Source organism: Engystomops pustulosus, chromosome 8, assembly GCF_040894005.1.
Source record: "Engystomops pustulosus chromosome 8, aEngPut4.maternal, whole genome shotgun sequence".
NCBI lineage: Eukaryota > Metazoa > Chordata > Amphibia > Anura > Leptodactylidae > Engystomops > Engystomops pustulosus.
In genome coordinates, this window is record NC_092418.1 from 115,296,241 (window position 1) to 115,311,812 (window position 15,572).

A 15,572-nucleotide genomic window follows, 5' to 3' on the forward strand; every position below is an offset into this window, starting at 1 on the left:
TATATAATATATATAATATAATAATGCTATATATGCCCAGAGAACACAGCGGAGAGCAACTGGCAGAAACGGACAAGACAATGTACATCGCTACAAGGTGTGTATATAATACCGCCACACAGTGTCCTGTGTTATAACCTAAGGACTGGACCCAATGGGGCAGACTTACTTACCCGGTCCATTCGCGATCCAGCGGCGCGTTCTCTGCGGTGGATTCGGGTCCGGCCGGGATTCACTAAGGTAGTTCCTCCGACGTCCACCAGGTGGCGCTGCTGCTCTGAAGTTCCCCGAGGCCCGCTGGAATGCCCTGAAGTTCACCGGCCTATGATGAAGGTAAGTGCAAGCTCCACAACACTTTTTTTTTTTTAAATGCGGTGGTTTTTCTGAATCCGTCGGGTTTTCGTTCGGCCACGCCCCCCGATTTCCGTCACGTGCATGCCAGCGCCGATGCGCCACAATCCGATCGCGTGCGCCAAAATCCCGGGGCAATACAGGGAAAATTGGCGCAAATCGGAAATATTCGGGTAACACGTCGGGAAAACGCGAATCGGGCCCCTAGTAAATGACCCCCATAGGCCAGTAATATATGGCACAGCAGCACAGAGTACAATGTACCAGGCTACACCCCTCTGCCATGGGGGACCCCCACACCCCATCTCCCTGCTGCCGAGAGGGTTGTATCTTCACCAAGTGCACTGGGGGTACGCGGGGACATGGGATAATATATAACACTGACTGTAGAGGGCTAAGAGCACAGCAGTGTGAGGACACACCCACAGTGCACTTGGAGAAACTACAATCCTGGAATAAATTCATACAGTAAATTCACAGTCCTGTTGCTACTAAAAATATACACAAAGGTCTGATTACACATGTCTCCAGAGATAATATTTAACATTGTTTGCACTTGAAGTAGTATCAGAATATCAATGCATAAAGTATATCAGTGTCCTGCTGCTACTAACAACATACAGAAAGTTCTGACTACACATTTCTCCAGGGACAATATGTAACACTGCCGGAGAGAGCACAGAGCAAAGCAGGGTGAGGACACAACCCCAGAGGACTTGGAGAAGCTACAATGTCAGAATATAAATGTATACAGTATATCAGCGTCCTGCTGCTACTAACAACATACACAAAGGTCTGATTACACGTTTCTCCAGGAAAAATATCTAACACAGGCTGGAGAGGGCACAGAGCACAGCAGGGTGAGGACATACTGCAAGTGCACTTGGAGAAGCTACAATCCTGGAATGTAAATGCATATATATCAGTGTCCTGCTGCTACCATCAAGGCACAAAGGTATGATTACACAGCTCTCCAGGAAAAATATCTAACACTGGCTGCAGAGAGCACAGAGCACAGCAGGGTGAGGTCTGATTACACATCTCTCCAGGGATAATACATAACACTGGCTGCAGAGAGCACAGAGCACAGCAGTGTGAGGTCTGATATCACATCTCTCCAGGGATAATACATAACACAGGCTGCAGAGAGCACAGAGCACAGCAGGGTGAGGACATACTGCAAGTGCACTTGGAGAAGCTACAATCCTGGAATGTAAATGCATATATATCAGTGTCCTGCTGCTACCATCAAGGCACAAAGGTATGATTACACAGCTCTCCAGGGACAATATATAACTGCAGCTGCATGGTCAAAACTGCTGACAGATTCCCTTTAAGACTACAACTTTTAAGGGGTCTAAAAGTGATGTTCACCCTGTGAATTTATAGAAAATCTACAACTCACACACACTGGAAGATTTAGGATTCCAAATGCCAATGACTTCCCAGATTCCTTGTCCTATTCCCAGTCTGCTATTCCCATCTTGTCCACAAGAGGGAGCACCGTACCTGCTGATAAAGCTGAGTGCACACAGTGCAGCGCTCACTACCTGCACAGGTTACCGGGATTAAGGACAATAAGTCACATTTTGGCATCAATTAGATTATGTTCATCTACCCCCCCCCCCCCCGCCCCCCGAATACGGTGGCATCTGCCTGGACAGCGGCCATAAGAGCCGGTCCATGGCTGACTGCTGCAGCGGCTCTTTAAAGGCTAATGGAATATAAGATCTTGGCATTTTAATCAATATAATAGTGAGCGGCGATATTAGTGGGGGAGAAGGTTACACAATGGAGCGAGCGCTGCCAACTGGGAACGCGCTCATGTCAATGGGAGTTTTCAGGCGTTGCTGCCAAATCGTCGCAATCATATAAGTATGAGACAAGTGACATGTTTTCCAATCGTCCAGGCTGGGCAGATGAGGACAGAGCGCAGGATCTCCAAATACAGGGCGGGAACTGCACATTCTGAGCCCCATGTGGGCGGGGGCCCCCGATACATTGCATCTGATACTGGTCATAGGTCATCTGGGGGTCCCTGATGGTCAGTGCACTGATGAGGTGCATCACAGCTGCGCTGTAGCCCCCCCAGACCCTGGACTCTCCATCTACCTGATCTCGTGAGTGCACTCCATATCCCTGCACATTCCTCCTTCCTTATGTCATGTCCCCCAAGTACACTCCGCACGCACCGCGCTCCATGGCGTGTCTCGTATCACGGTGTCAGATGTGTCATGGATGAATCACAAGGAACTTACATGCAGAGAACCGCAATATTTTTCATAGAAATTGGAAATTAAAGCAAGAAATTAATAAAAAATTAACACAGTTTAGAGGAGGGATCACAGAAAAATACACCGCCAATGCTGAAGGGGGCGCCATACACTGAATACACTGAAGGGGGCGCCATAGAGGGCATTAAAATGATTTAAAAATTTATGGAATATTAGTACAATTCATTAATAATAATTATTTTTTTTACATTTTTACATTTATAGAAAATAACATATAGATTTTAGACTTACTCATATCCAAAACAACACCAGGAGGGAGATGCCAGACTAAGGACATTCCCAGACCCCACCGGCGAATCACCTTCAGAACCGGGGTAGCGTAAGCCGGAAGATGCCCATGCGGTGTGCGGAGATCCTTCACTTGTCCTCCTGTCTCCCATTCCTGGAAGAAAGGCCGAAACCATCCCCTACAGGAGTATACCCACGGAGGAGCCCTCTCTTTCCAGAGGTTTGCTACATTGATCTTAAGAAAGGTATTCACTAGGAACACCACAGGGTTGACCATACACAACCCTTCTTGTCTCCTCGTGCGGTAAGTAACCTCCCTCTTGATAAGGTTCAGCCTATTCCCCCATAACAGCTGGAAGAACAGACTGTAGACCCGAGTCCAGAGGGGTTCTGGCAACATGCACACACTGCCCAGATAAATCAGCAATGGGAGCAGGTAAGTTTTGATCAGGTTAACCCTTTCTCTGAGGGTCAAAGACCAACCCTTCCACTGGTCCACCTTCTGAGCGGCGATCTTAAGCCTGCCGTCCCAGTTTTGCATGGGGTAATCCCCCTGGCCGAATTCGATGCCGAGAACTTTGGCAGAGTCTTGGGGCCCTGGAAGAGTGTCCGGGAGATCAAAGCCTGGATCCCCCTCTCCCAGCCAGAGACTCTCACACTTATCCTGGTTGATCTTGGACCCAGAAGCCTCTGAGTAGCGGTCAACCTCTGACATCACCCATTGCGCCTCCCCTCCCGAGGACACGAAAACGGTGACATCATCGGCATACGCTACCACTCTAAGAGTGGCTTCCGGTGCTGCCCGATCCATCCCGACTCCCACCAACGGCCCACGATCAACCCTCCTAAGGAATGGGTCAATCGCGAACACGTATAAAAGTGGGCTCAGAGGACAACCCTGGCGAACACCAGACCCGACCTCAAAAGAGCGGCCAACCCAACCATTCACAAGCGGGAAACTCTCTGCCCCTGCGTACAAAACCTTTAGCCAATTGACAAACTCCCCCGGCAGGCCATACCTCAGAAGGACAGACCAGAGGTACTCGTGGTTAACCCGATCAAACGCTTTTGCCTGATCCAAGGACAGCAAGTACCCCTTCCAGTTACCAGCCCTGCCCTGCTCCACTGCCTCCCGAACACAGAGCACAGCACTAAATGTACTGCGGCCTCCGAAAGGAGCCGGGGCGCAAACTGCACCAGCCGATTAAACAGCACCTTTGCCAAAACCTTTCTGTCCATATTGAGAAGCGCTATGGGATGCCAGTTCTCAATACGAGATCGGTCCTTACCCTTTGACAGAATGATCAGGGACGACCCCAGACCAAGATCTCTGTCAAAACATCAAGAGAGGGGTCTACTCCTGGCTCAGGGACAGTTTCAGCCAGGAAAGCCGACATCACATCCCGATCTAGATCCTTCCTGCCCAAGAGGTGCGAGTAGAAGGATCTGACGACCTCCAGAATCCCTGATCTGGACCTTTTCAGGGATCCCGTACTGTCAACCAGTCCTGTGACAACTTTACCATTCACTGACATCTTGCAGTTTCTGTAAGGGTCGGGCGAGCGGTATTTCCCGTAATCCCTCTCAAAAACCAAAGATGCGTGTCTATTGTACTGACACCTCTTCAGCAAGGATTTCACTCTGGAGATGTCCTCACGACTACCTCCAGTCGAGACGAGATGCTCGAGTTTCCTCCTCAGGCCCTGATACAGGCGGTACCTGTCCAGGCTCCTGAGGCTCGAGAGCTGGCGGAAGAATCTCGCCACCCTTTTCTTGAGCATCTCCCACCACTCTGACTTACTGCTACAAAGGCCCAGCAATGGTACCTGGCTCTGAAGAAAGTCCTCAAAGGATTGTCTGATCTCCGCTTCTTCCAGGAGAGACGAATTGAGCTTCCAGTAGCCTCTTCCCATCCGGGGGGTCTCTGTAACATTCAGAGAAAACAAAATTAAAGTCCCCTCCAAAGACCACCTGCCGACTTGTAAAAAGGTAGGGCTTGATCCTCATAAAGAGACACTTTCTGTCCCACTTGGACTGGGGACCATAGATGTTAATTAGGCGAAGTTCTTGTCCCTTCATGAGGACATCCAGGATCAGGCACCTCCCCATTTCTAACTCAATAATTCGTCGGCATTCTACCGGTGCGGTAAAGAGGACCGCCACTCCGCTATACGGCTCGGCCGCAAGAGACCAATAGGAAGGCCCATGTCTCCATTCCCTCTTAGCTTTAAACACAGCCGCCAAATCTGGCAGCCTGGTCTCCTGCAAAAATAAAATGTCGGCTTCAACACGGCCGAGAAAATCAAAGCTCGCAAATCTAGCCGCATCAGACTTAATGCTGGCGACATTAATGGACGCCAGCGTCAACGGAGTGGGTGCCGCCATCATGAGTGATTGAGTTAGACGGCTTTCTTTTTACCCATCTTACCACCACCCTCGGGAAATGAACACCCCCTTTTTAGACATATTGTGGTGTCCATCTCCCGCACCTCTGATGCTTCAGGGGCAGATCCAGGACCTGCCCCCTCATCCTCGTCTCCAGACTCTGGGCCAGTCTCCCCTCCTGAGGACCCTGACTCCCCAGGGGGAGACTCGGCACCCCCTGCAGGCTCCGCCACCTCTGGCCCTTCGCCCTCAGCCCCTCCATCGGCAGGAGAGGCTCCATCCAGGGCCAGGAATCGATTTGAAAGTTCGACCAGCGGGGGGTTGGTTGCACCTTCCTTGGGTACCTTAGTCAGGGTGGGAGAAGATCTTACACCTCCCTTCTTTTTACCCTTTTTCTTCTTTTTGGCGCCACGCTTACGCTTTTCCTCTAGCCACGCCCTATTATCCTCGTCCATACTCTCATAATGAGAGGAGTCTGAGGACGTGGCAACTTCCTCTCGATCCTCCTGACCTCCTCATCCAGTACATCATCCCCTGGGGCCTCAGCGACAGGTGTGGTCTCCAGGACAGCGCCAGAGGTTGTCCCAGCAGCCCGAGACTCCCCCCGCTCTCTCTCCTGTTGACGCTTCTCTAGACGCCTTAGCTGGGCAGGCGTCTTTTTCCTGTCTTTCTTCCTTGGCCCCTCCATTCCTCCGCCTCTGCTAGTCCCCTCCCCAGCAGATTCAGCCTCATGGTTTTCATCCGCTGAGGTTGAGCCTGCATTAGCGAAGGAAAGAGGACAACGACTGTACGGGTGACCGAGATCACCACACAGGTTACACCTAATCTGCCCTGTACAGGATGCAGCGAGATGGCCGACACCCCCACACAACGCACACTTCTGCACGGTGCAGTTTGCGCTGAAATGTGTGGGGTCACCGCACCTGTGACACAGCTTAGGCTGCCCCCGGTAGAAGATCAGGATCCGATCCCTCCCCAGGAAGGCTGATGAAGGGATGTGGGCGACTGAGTTACCTGAATGCCTCAACTTCACCATGGAGGTCCACGTCCCTGACCAGATACCATATTCGTCACGATTTTTTTCTGGTAATCCCAGTACCTCTCCATAACGATTTATCCAGGTCATGATGTCAAAGCAAGATAGTGATTCGTTACGGGTAAGAACGGTCAATTTCTTGACTTCGCTCTGGCGGGACACTGCTTGCACAGCAAAGTCCCGCCACTCGGGCTCGTTGTATCTCAGCTCATAGTTGGACCAGAAGAGCTCAAGCCCCTCCGGCCGAACAAAGCTGATATCAAACTCAGATGTACCATAGGGATGGATCAAGGCAAAGATGTCAGCCGCCTTGAAGTCCATCTTCAGCAGCAGCTCAACTACCCGTGCCCGAGGGGGACACACATCACTGCCACGCCACCGAAGACGGACCACATTCCTACGGTTAGCACCCGGCCCGGTTGTCGGGAGCGACCATGATGTCTCCCTGCCTCTTTGCTCTCGGAAGGCAGACAGGCCGTGCCTCTCTATCCAAAACGACAAATCAACCTCCTGCCCCGCTACATTGATCGTCCTTTCTCCCTTCTGTAAGGCCTGCAGGAGGCGCCGTTGCAAAAAGCCGTCCCCAGAGCCCAGAGACGAGGATGATGGAACCCTATGTCCCCCAGCAGCGACACTGGCACAGCTCTTAATAGGGGCCGCCACTGGGGGAGCAACCGGACCAACCCTTGCACCCACAACATTACCCACCTCCATGTTACACTCAGCCGCGCCACTCACACCACCAGTCCACTCACTCCATCACTCACCCCAATAACTGGTAATGTTTTTGCACCACTCACACCAGCATTTGCTCCAGCTGGACCAGCAGCAACATTAGGGGCCATAAGGGAAATAGGGGGCATAACCACCTCCGCATCTTCAGGCACAAGGGACAAGGGTCCCCCTTTAGGGCATTGCCCTGAGGGGACCCCAACTTTTGTCACACTTGTGCCCTCTGCATCATCGGTAGCAGATGTTAATTTAGCTTTCTTAAAATTGGGTAAAATTCACAGCTGATCCTTCACAAGTATAAGGCGCCGCTTTTCTTCACCTGCATCCGAACTTGGATCATCCCCAACACCAACACAAAACAAAATTTTACTGTCCTGTCTGGGAGGTCCGGAGCCCTCAGCCTCAGCGACCCCTCCACACTGCCGCCGCCCCTCACCTAAGTGATCAGCAGCGACAGCATGAAGAGGCGCCGAGGCACCAGATTTTGATGGCAACACCACTGCCGAGCCACCCTGACTGTCCGGCCTTGCGGCCGATGCCTCCCCTGCTCCCCCACTGTTACCACAAACAGAGACGGGGCCCATCGCCACATCAGATGTCACACCTGTAATCTCCCTGCACCTTTGCACCGGGTCCACAGCAGAACTCGGGGGGGTTTGGGTAGCAGGGTTTGCACAGTGAGCTGACCCTGCGCTTTGCCCGGGGGGGTGCACAGGGAGGGGGGTAAAGATGAAACGTACCTCTTCTTGCTGCTTTGGCCTGGTCTTCTTACTCTTCCTCCGGGAGTTCGTCACCAAAAGAAAAGTTCTCCATGCGCACTGGGGACTCGAGCAGCCGGATCTCTGCCATGAGCGCCCCTCCCTGGCTGCCGGTGTCACTGTCCTCCCCCGAGCGAGGTGTTACTGCTGGCTGTCCTGCAGGGGGCCCACTGCACGAGGCCTGCTGATCTTCCTGCAGACCGCCAGGTGGGAACTGCTGCTCGTTATCATCATCATCCTCCTCCTCCTCCACCTGGCTCGCAGGCTGCAACCCCTTCAGCCTTTGGGTGAAGACACACATGGCGTTTTTGGGCCGTTTGTACTAAGTGCGTTTTCAGATCGTTAAAAACGCATGCGTTAAAAAACGCATGCGTTTTTGTCAGTTTTTCCGAAATTGCGTAATGAAAAACGGAAAAAACCCATGCGTTTTCAAAAAAGGCATGCGTTTTTAAAAAACGGATGCGTTTTTTAACGCATGCGTTTGTAACGATCTGAAAACGCACTTAGTAAAAACGGCCCAAAAACGGCCCAAAAACGCCATGTGTGTCTTCACCCTTTGCTCTCTGTTATCAGCCATCTGAGCAAATCTATCATCATTAACAAGTTTTTCTTTAAACGGCCCACTGTTATCTAATATGAAAGTTTTTCTTTTTATCAGCTTAGCAATCTCTGCCTTCAGGTGGTTAATTTCTCCATTAATCTCTATTTTTCGTTTCTTTGGCGCCGTGTTCGCCCTGGCGCGGGCACAACGCAGCTCCTCCCGGAGCCTCCTGATGGTCTTAGTCGCCTCTTCGTACTCACAGAGGTGGCTCTGGACCCGGGAGGCATAGGTGGACAAAGACTCCCGGGGCCCCTGCACCGCCCAGCCTCCCCCCGCATGGTCAGCCTTACCTCTGTGAGCACTCCGCTTCATGGCTCCAGCCCCGGAAGGACCGCTCTCACCCGCACCGACATCCAGGTTCTTGCTGCGCCGCCTCACACCAGACTCAGGGGGAGCAGGAGCAGTATTACTACGACTCCTGGTGGAACGCCTCACCCCTGAGTCCTCCATAGCACTGGCCGGTTCCTGGCTACCCCTGCCCCCCGCCGGCCTGGCCCGGGAAGCAGGAGCCTGGGGCTTGCCGCTCTGGCTCATGCCTGGAAACCCACCCCCTCCCTGGGAAGGGAGAGAGCAGGCCCCAGGTGGAGATGGAACCTGCCTGGAGCTCAGAGCAGCAGCAGCACACAGCCTCTCACAGCAACAGACAGAGCTTAACGATGTAACGAGCTCCAGAGATGCACTCACTATCTGCTGCTGGTGCAGTCACTGTGTACATACATGACATTACTTATCCTGTACTGATCCTGAGTTACATCCTGTATTATACTCCAGAGCTGCACTCACTATTCTACTGCTGGTGCAGTCACTGTGTACATACATGATATTACTTATCCTGTACTGATCCTGAGTTACATCCTGTATTATACCCCAGAGCTGCACTCACTATTCTGCTGCTGGTGCAGTCACTGTGTACATACATGACATTACTTATCCTGTACTGATCCTGAGTTACATCCTGTATTATACCCCAGAGCTGCACTCACTATTCTGCTGCTGGTGCAGTCACTGTGTACATACATGACATTACTTATCCTGTACTGATCCTGAGTTACATCCTGTATTATACCCCAGAGCTGCACTCACTATTCTGCTGCTGGTGCAGTCACTGTGTACATACATGACATTACTTATCCTGTACTGATCCTGAGTTACATCCTGTATTATACCCCAGAGCTGCACTCACTATTCTGCTGGTGCAGTCACTGTGTACATACATGACATTACTTATCCTGTACTGATCCTGAGTTACATCCTGTATTATACCCCAGAGCTGCACTCACTATTCTGCTGGTGCAGTCACTGTGTACATACATGACATTGCTTATCCTGTACTGATCCTGAGTTATATCCTGTATTATACTCCAGAGCTGCACTCACTATTCTGCTGCTGGTGCAGTCACTGTGTACATACATGACATTACTTATCCTGTACTGATCCTGAGTTACATCCTGTATTATACCCCAGAGCTGCACTCACTATTCGGCTGCTGGTGCAGTCACTGTACATACATGACATCACTTATCCTGTACTGATCCTGAGTTACATCCTGTATTATACCCCAGAGCTGCACTCACTATTCTGCTGCTGGTGCAGTCACTGTGTACATACATGACATTACTTATCCTGTACTGATCCTGAGTTACATCCTGTATTATACCCCAGAGCTGCACTCACTATTCTGCTGCTGGTGCAGTCACTGTACATACATGACATTACTTATCCTGTACTGATCCTGAGTTACATCCTGTATTATACTCCAGAGCTGCACTCAGTATTCTCCTGGTGCAGTCACTGTGTACATACATGACATTACTTAACCTGTACTGATCCTGAGTTACATCCTGTATTATACCCCAGAGCTGCACTCACTATTCTGCTGCTGGTGCAGTCACTGTACATACATGACATTACTTATCCTGTACTGATCCTGAGTTACATCCTGTATTATACTCCAGAGCTGCACTCACTATTCTGCTGCTGGTGCAGTCACTGTGTACATACATGACATTACTTATCCTGTACTGATCCTGAGTTACATCCTGTATTATACCCCAGAGCTGCACTCACTATTCTGCTGCTGGTGCAGTCACTGTGTACATACATGACATTACTTATCCTGTACTGATCCTGAGTTACATCCTGTATTATACCCCAGAGCTGCACTCACTATTCTGCTGCTGGTGCAGTCACTGTGTACATACATGACATTACTTATCCTGTACTGATCCTGAGTTACATCCTGTATTATACTCCAGAGCTGCACTCACTATTCTGCTGTTGGTGCAGTAACTGTGTACATACATGACATTACTGATCCTGTACTAATCCTGAGTTACATCCTGTATTATACTCCAGAGCTGCACTCACTATTCTGCTGCTGGTGCAGTCACTGTGTACATACATGACATTACTTATCCTGTACTGATCCTGAGTTACATCCTGTATTATACTCCAGAGCTGCACTCACTATTCTGCTGCTAGTGCAGTCACTGTGTACATACATGACATTACTTATCCTGTACTGATCCTGAGTTACATCCTGTATTATACCCCAGAGCTGCACTCACTATTCTGCTGGTGCAGTCACTGTGTACATACATGACATTACTTATCCTGTACTGATCCTGAGTTACATCCTGTATTATACCCCAGAGCTGCACTCACTATTCTGCTGGTGCAGTCACTGTGTACATACATGACATTACTTATCCTGTACTGATCCTGAGTTACATCCTGTATTATACTCCAGAGCTGCACTCACTATTCTGCTGCTGGTGCAGTCACTGTGTACATACATGACATTACTTATCCTGTACTGATCCTGAGTTACATCCTGTATTATACTCCAGAGCTGCACTCACTATTCTGCTGCTAGTGCAGTCACTGTGTACATACATGACATTACTTATCCTGTACTGATCCTGAGTTACATCCTGTATTATACTCCAGAGCTGCACTCACTATTCTGCTGCTGGTGCAGTCACTGTGTACATACATGACATTACTTATCCTGTACTGATCCTGAGTTACATCCTGTATTATACTCCAGAGCTGCACTCACTATTCTGCTGCTGGTGCAGTCACTGTGTACATACATGACATTACTTATCCTGTACTGGTCCTGAGTTACATCCTGTAAATCTTTTATTTTATATAAAAGTGAAAAACATAACAATAATAAACATAAATAAAGCCATAACTTCTGGCAAAAGAATTACAAAAGAACAAATATAAACGAAAATAAACTTACAAAATCTCCTGGCCCAGCCACACACACACCACACACTCAGCATGAAAACAAACAAAACCTTCACCCAGTCCCACCACCTAATTTTTTTATTTTTTTTTTTTTTTTTTTTTTTTTATATCGAAATACACAGCAAAATACACATAAATAAATAAACAATAAATAAACACAGAAATAACAATGAATATAACGGAAATAACATTAACATTAAATAACAATAAATATAACTAACTAAATCCCACGCCCATCACCCTCCCACCCAGACACTGGTCTAACGTCCAAAGTTTGCGCTATATAGTCCAGACCAGTGCCCAGGATCGTATAGTCCAAGTCCCGTCCACCCCCCTCCCAACCTAACACCCTAACACCAACACCCCAAAACCAACCAACCTATATACACACAAGAACTATAACTACATATAACACAAGATACAAACACATTAAACATACCAACATATATCAAAACCACATAAAGCCCAGGTTCGGCGCCTGCAAGCCCCTACATCTCTATAACCTCAGATACAAAACAAAAATCTACAGTGCAACATCAGCCCAACACCAGGAGCGGAGATGACAGACTAAGGGACACTAAAGGAGAACCCCCTCCAAAGGAGAGAGGCCCTCCCCGTGCCCAGCCTCTCATACTCCAGAGAGCGCACCTTCACCAGGTCACCCAGAATGTTCCTAACCACCTCATCCACCGGGAGGATTTTACGCTGCGTCGACACTAAACACCGTGCGTTCCACGTGTGGTACCTGACCACTAGACTGACTAGGAATAACGTGCAGCGGTCCCGGCCACCCAGGCCTCTGAATGCTCCATAGGCCCACTCCGCATAGGAGAGACCGGCCAACCCGGGCCAATGGATGGAAGCGCCCACCCGGTTGTACACCTCTGTGTTAAAGGGGCACTGAAGCAGGAAGTGGTCCATGCTCTCCAGCAGGCCACCGCACTCCTCCCGGGGACAACCCCTTTCCTCAGAGCTCCTACACTTCAGATTGTCCCTCACACACAGCTTTCCATGGAAGCAGCGCCAAGTCAAGTCCCAAAACTTCAAGGGGATCCGGATAGAATTCAATAAACTCAAACCCACCCCCAGATCCCGACTTGGGCAATCCCTGAGGGCCAGAGGCTTCTGGAAACGGGCAAACAGAACCCTTTTGTCAAGGAGTTTCCTCGACATGGTCCTGATCTCCCACATTCCCAGACCCCACCGGCGAATCACCTTCAGAACCGGGGTAGCATAAGCCGGAAGATGCCCATGCGGTGTACGGAGATCCTTCACTCGCCCTCCTGTCTCCCATTCCTGGAAGAAAGGCCGAAACCATCCCCTGCAGGAGTATACCCACGGAGGAGCCCTCTCTTTCCAGAGGTTTGCTACATTGATCTTAAGAAAGGTATTCACTAGGAATACCACAGGGTTGACCATACACAACCCTCCTTGTCTCCTCGTGCGGTAAGTAACCTCCCTCTTGATTAGGTTCAGCCTATTCCCCCATAACAGTTGGAAGAACAGACTGTAGACCCGAGTCCAGAGGGGTTCTGGCAACATGCACACACTGCCCAGATATATCAGCAATGGGAGCAGGTAAGTTTTAATCAGGTTCACCCTTTCCCTGAGGGTCAAAGACCAACCCTTCCACTGGTCCACCCTCTGAGCGGCGATCTTAAGCCTGCCGTCCCAGTTTTGCATGGGGTAATCCCCTTGGCCAAATTCGATGCCGAGAACTTTGGCAGAGTCCTGGGGCCCTGGAAGAGTGTCCGGGAGATCAAAGCCTGGATCCCCCTCTCCCAGCCAGAGACTCTCACACTTATCCCGGTTGATCTTGGACCCAGAAGCATCTGAGTAGCGGTCAACCTCTGACATCACCCATTGCGCCTCCCCTCGCGAGGACACAAAAACAGTGACATCATCGGCGTATGCTACCACCCTTAGAGTGGCTTCCGGTGCCGCCTGGTCCATCCCGACTCCCACCAACGGCCCACGATCAACCCTCCTAAGGAATGGGTCAATCGCGAACACGTATAAAAGTGGGCTCAGAGGACAACCCTGGCGAACACCAGACCCGACCTCAAAAGAGCGGCCAATCCAACCGTTCACAAGCGGGAAACTCTCTGCCCCTGTGTACAAAACCTTTAGCCAATTGACAAACTCCCCCGGCAGGCCATACCTCAGAAGGACAGACCAGAGGTACTCGTGGTTAACCCGATCAAATGCTTTTGCCTGATCCAAGGACAGCAAGTACCCCTTCCAGTTACCAGCCCTGCCCTGCTCCACTGCCTCCCGGACACAAAGCACAGCACTAAATGTACTGCGGCCTGGAACAGAGCAGTGCTGGGTCCCCGAAAGGAGCCGGGGTGCAAACTGCACCAGCCGATTAAACAGCACCTTTGCCAAAACCTTTCTGTCCGTATTGAGAAGCGCTATGGGACGCCAGTTCTCAATACGAGATCGGTCCTTACCCTTTGACAGGATGATCAGGGCAGACCTCCTCATTGACTTCGGCAGAGCGCCCGAGGAAAGACACTCATTATATACCTCAGTCAAGAGGGGAACCAAGGCGTCCTTAAAGGTCTTATAAAACTCAGATGTTAAGCCATCCGGACCTGGCGATTTCTTGAGGGCGAGCCCTTCAATCGCCCGGCTGACTTCCTCCTCACTGATCATCTCTGTCAAAACATCAAGAGAGGGGTCTACTCCTTGCTCAGGGACAGTTTCAGCCAGGAAATCCGACATCACATCCCGATCTAGATCCTTCCTGCCCAAGAGGTGCGAGTAGAAGGATCTGACGACCTCCAGAATCCCTGATCTGGACCTTTTCAGGGATCCCGTACTGTCAACCAGTCCTGTGACAACTTTACCATTCACTGACATCTTGCAGTTTCTGTAAGGGTCGGGCGAGCGGTATTTCCCGTAATCCCTCTCAAAAACCAAAGATGCGTGTCTATCGTACTGACACCTCTTCAGCAAGGATTTCACTCTGGAGATGTCCTCACGACTACCTCCAGTCGAGACGAGATGCTCGAGTTTCCTCCTCAGGCCCTGATACAGGCGGTACCTGTCCAGGCTCCTGAGGCTCGAGAGCTGGCGGAAGAATCTCGCTACCCTTTTCTTGAGCATCTCCCACCACTCTGACTTACTGCTACAAAGGCCCAGCAATGGTACCTGGCTCTGAAGAAAGTCCTCAAAGGATTGTCTGATCTCTGCTTCTTCCAGGAGAGACGAATTGAGCTTCCAGTAGCCTCTTCCCATCCGGGGGGTCTCTGTAACATTCAGAGAAAACAAAATTAGACAGTGGTCGGAGAACTCCACCTCAACAACGGACACTGCTGAAGAAATGGCTTCCTCCTTTAAATAAAACCTGTCTATTCTAGACCTACAGCTACCCCTATAGTAGGTGAACCCCGCGTGGCCTGGGGTGTGCCGGATGTGGACATCCACCAGGCGAGCCTCACTGGCTATGCTATTAAGAGCGACGCTATCATAAGTCAGCTTGTCTCTGGAACCTCCCCTATCCTGGGACCTCGTGACAGCATTGAAGTTCCCTCCAAAGACCACCTGCCGACTTGTAAAAAGGTAGGGCTTGATCCTCATAAAGAGACACTTCCTGTCCCACTTGGACTGGGGACCATAGATGTTAATAAGACGAAGTTCTTGTCCCTTCATGAGGACATCCAGGATCAGGCACCTCCCCATTTCTAACTCAATAACTCGTCGGCATTCTACCGTTGCGGTAAAAAGGACCGCCACTCCGCTATACGGCTCGGCCGCAAGAGACCAATAGGAAGGCCCGTGTCTCCATTCCCTCTTAGCTTTAAACACGGCCGCCAAATCTGGCAGCCTGGTCTCCTGCAAAAATAAAATGTCGGCTTCAACGCGGCCGAGAAAATCAAAGGCCGCAAATCTAGCCGCATCAGATTTAATGCTGGCGACATTA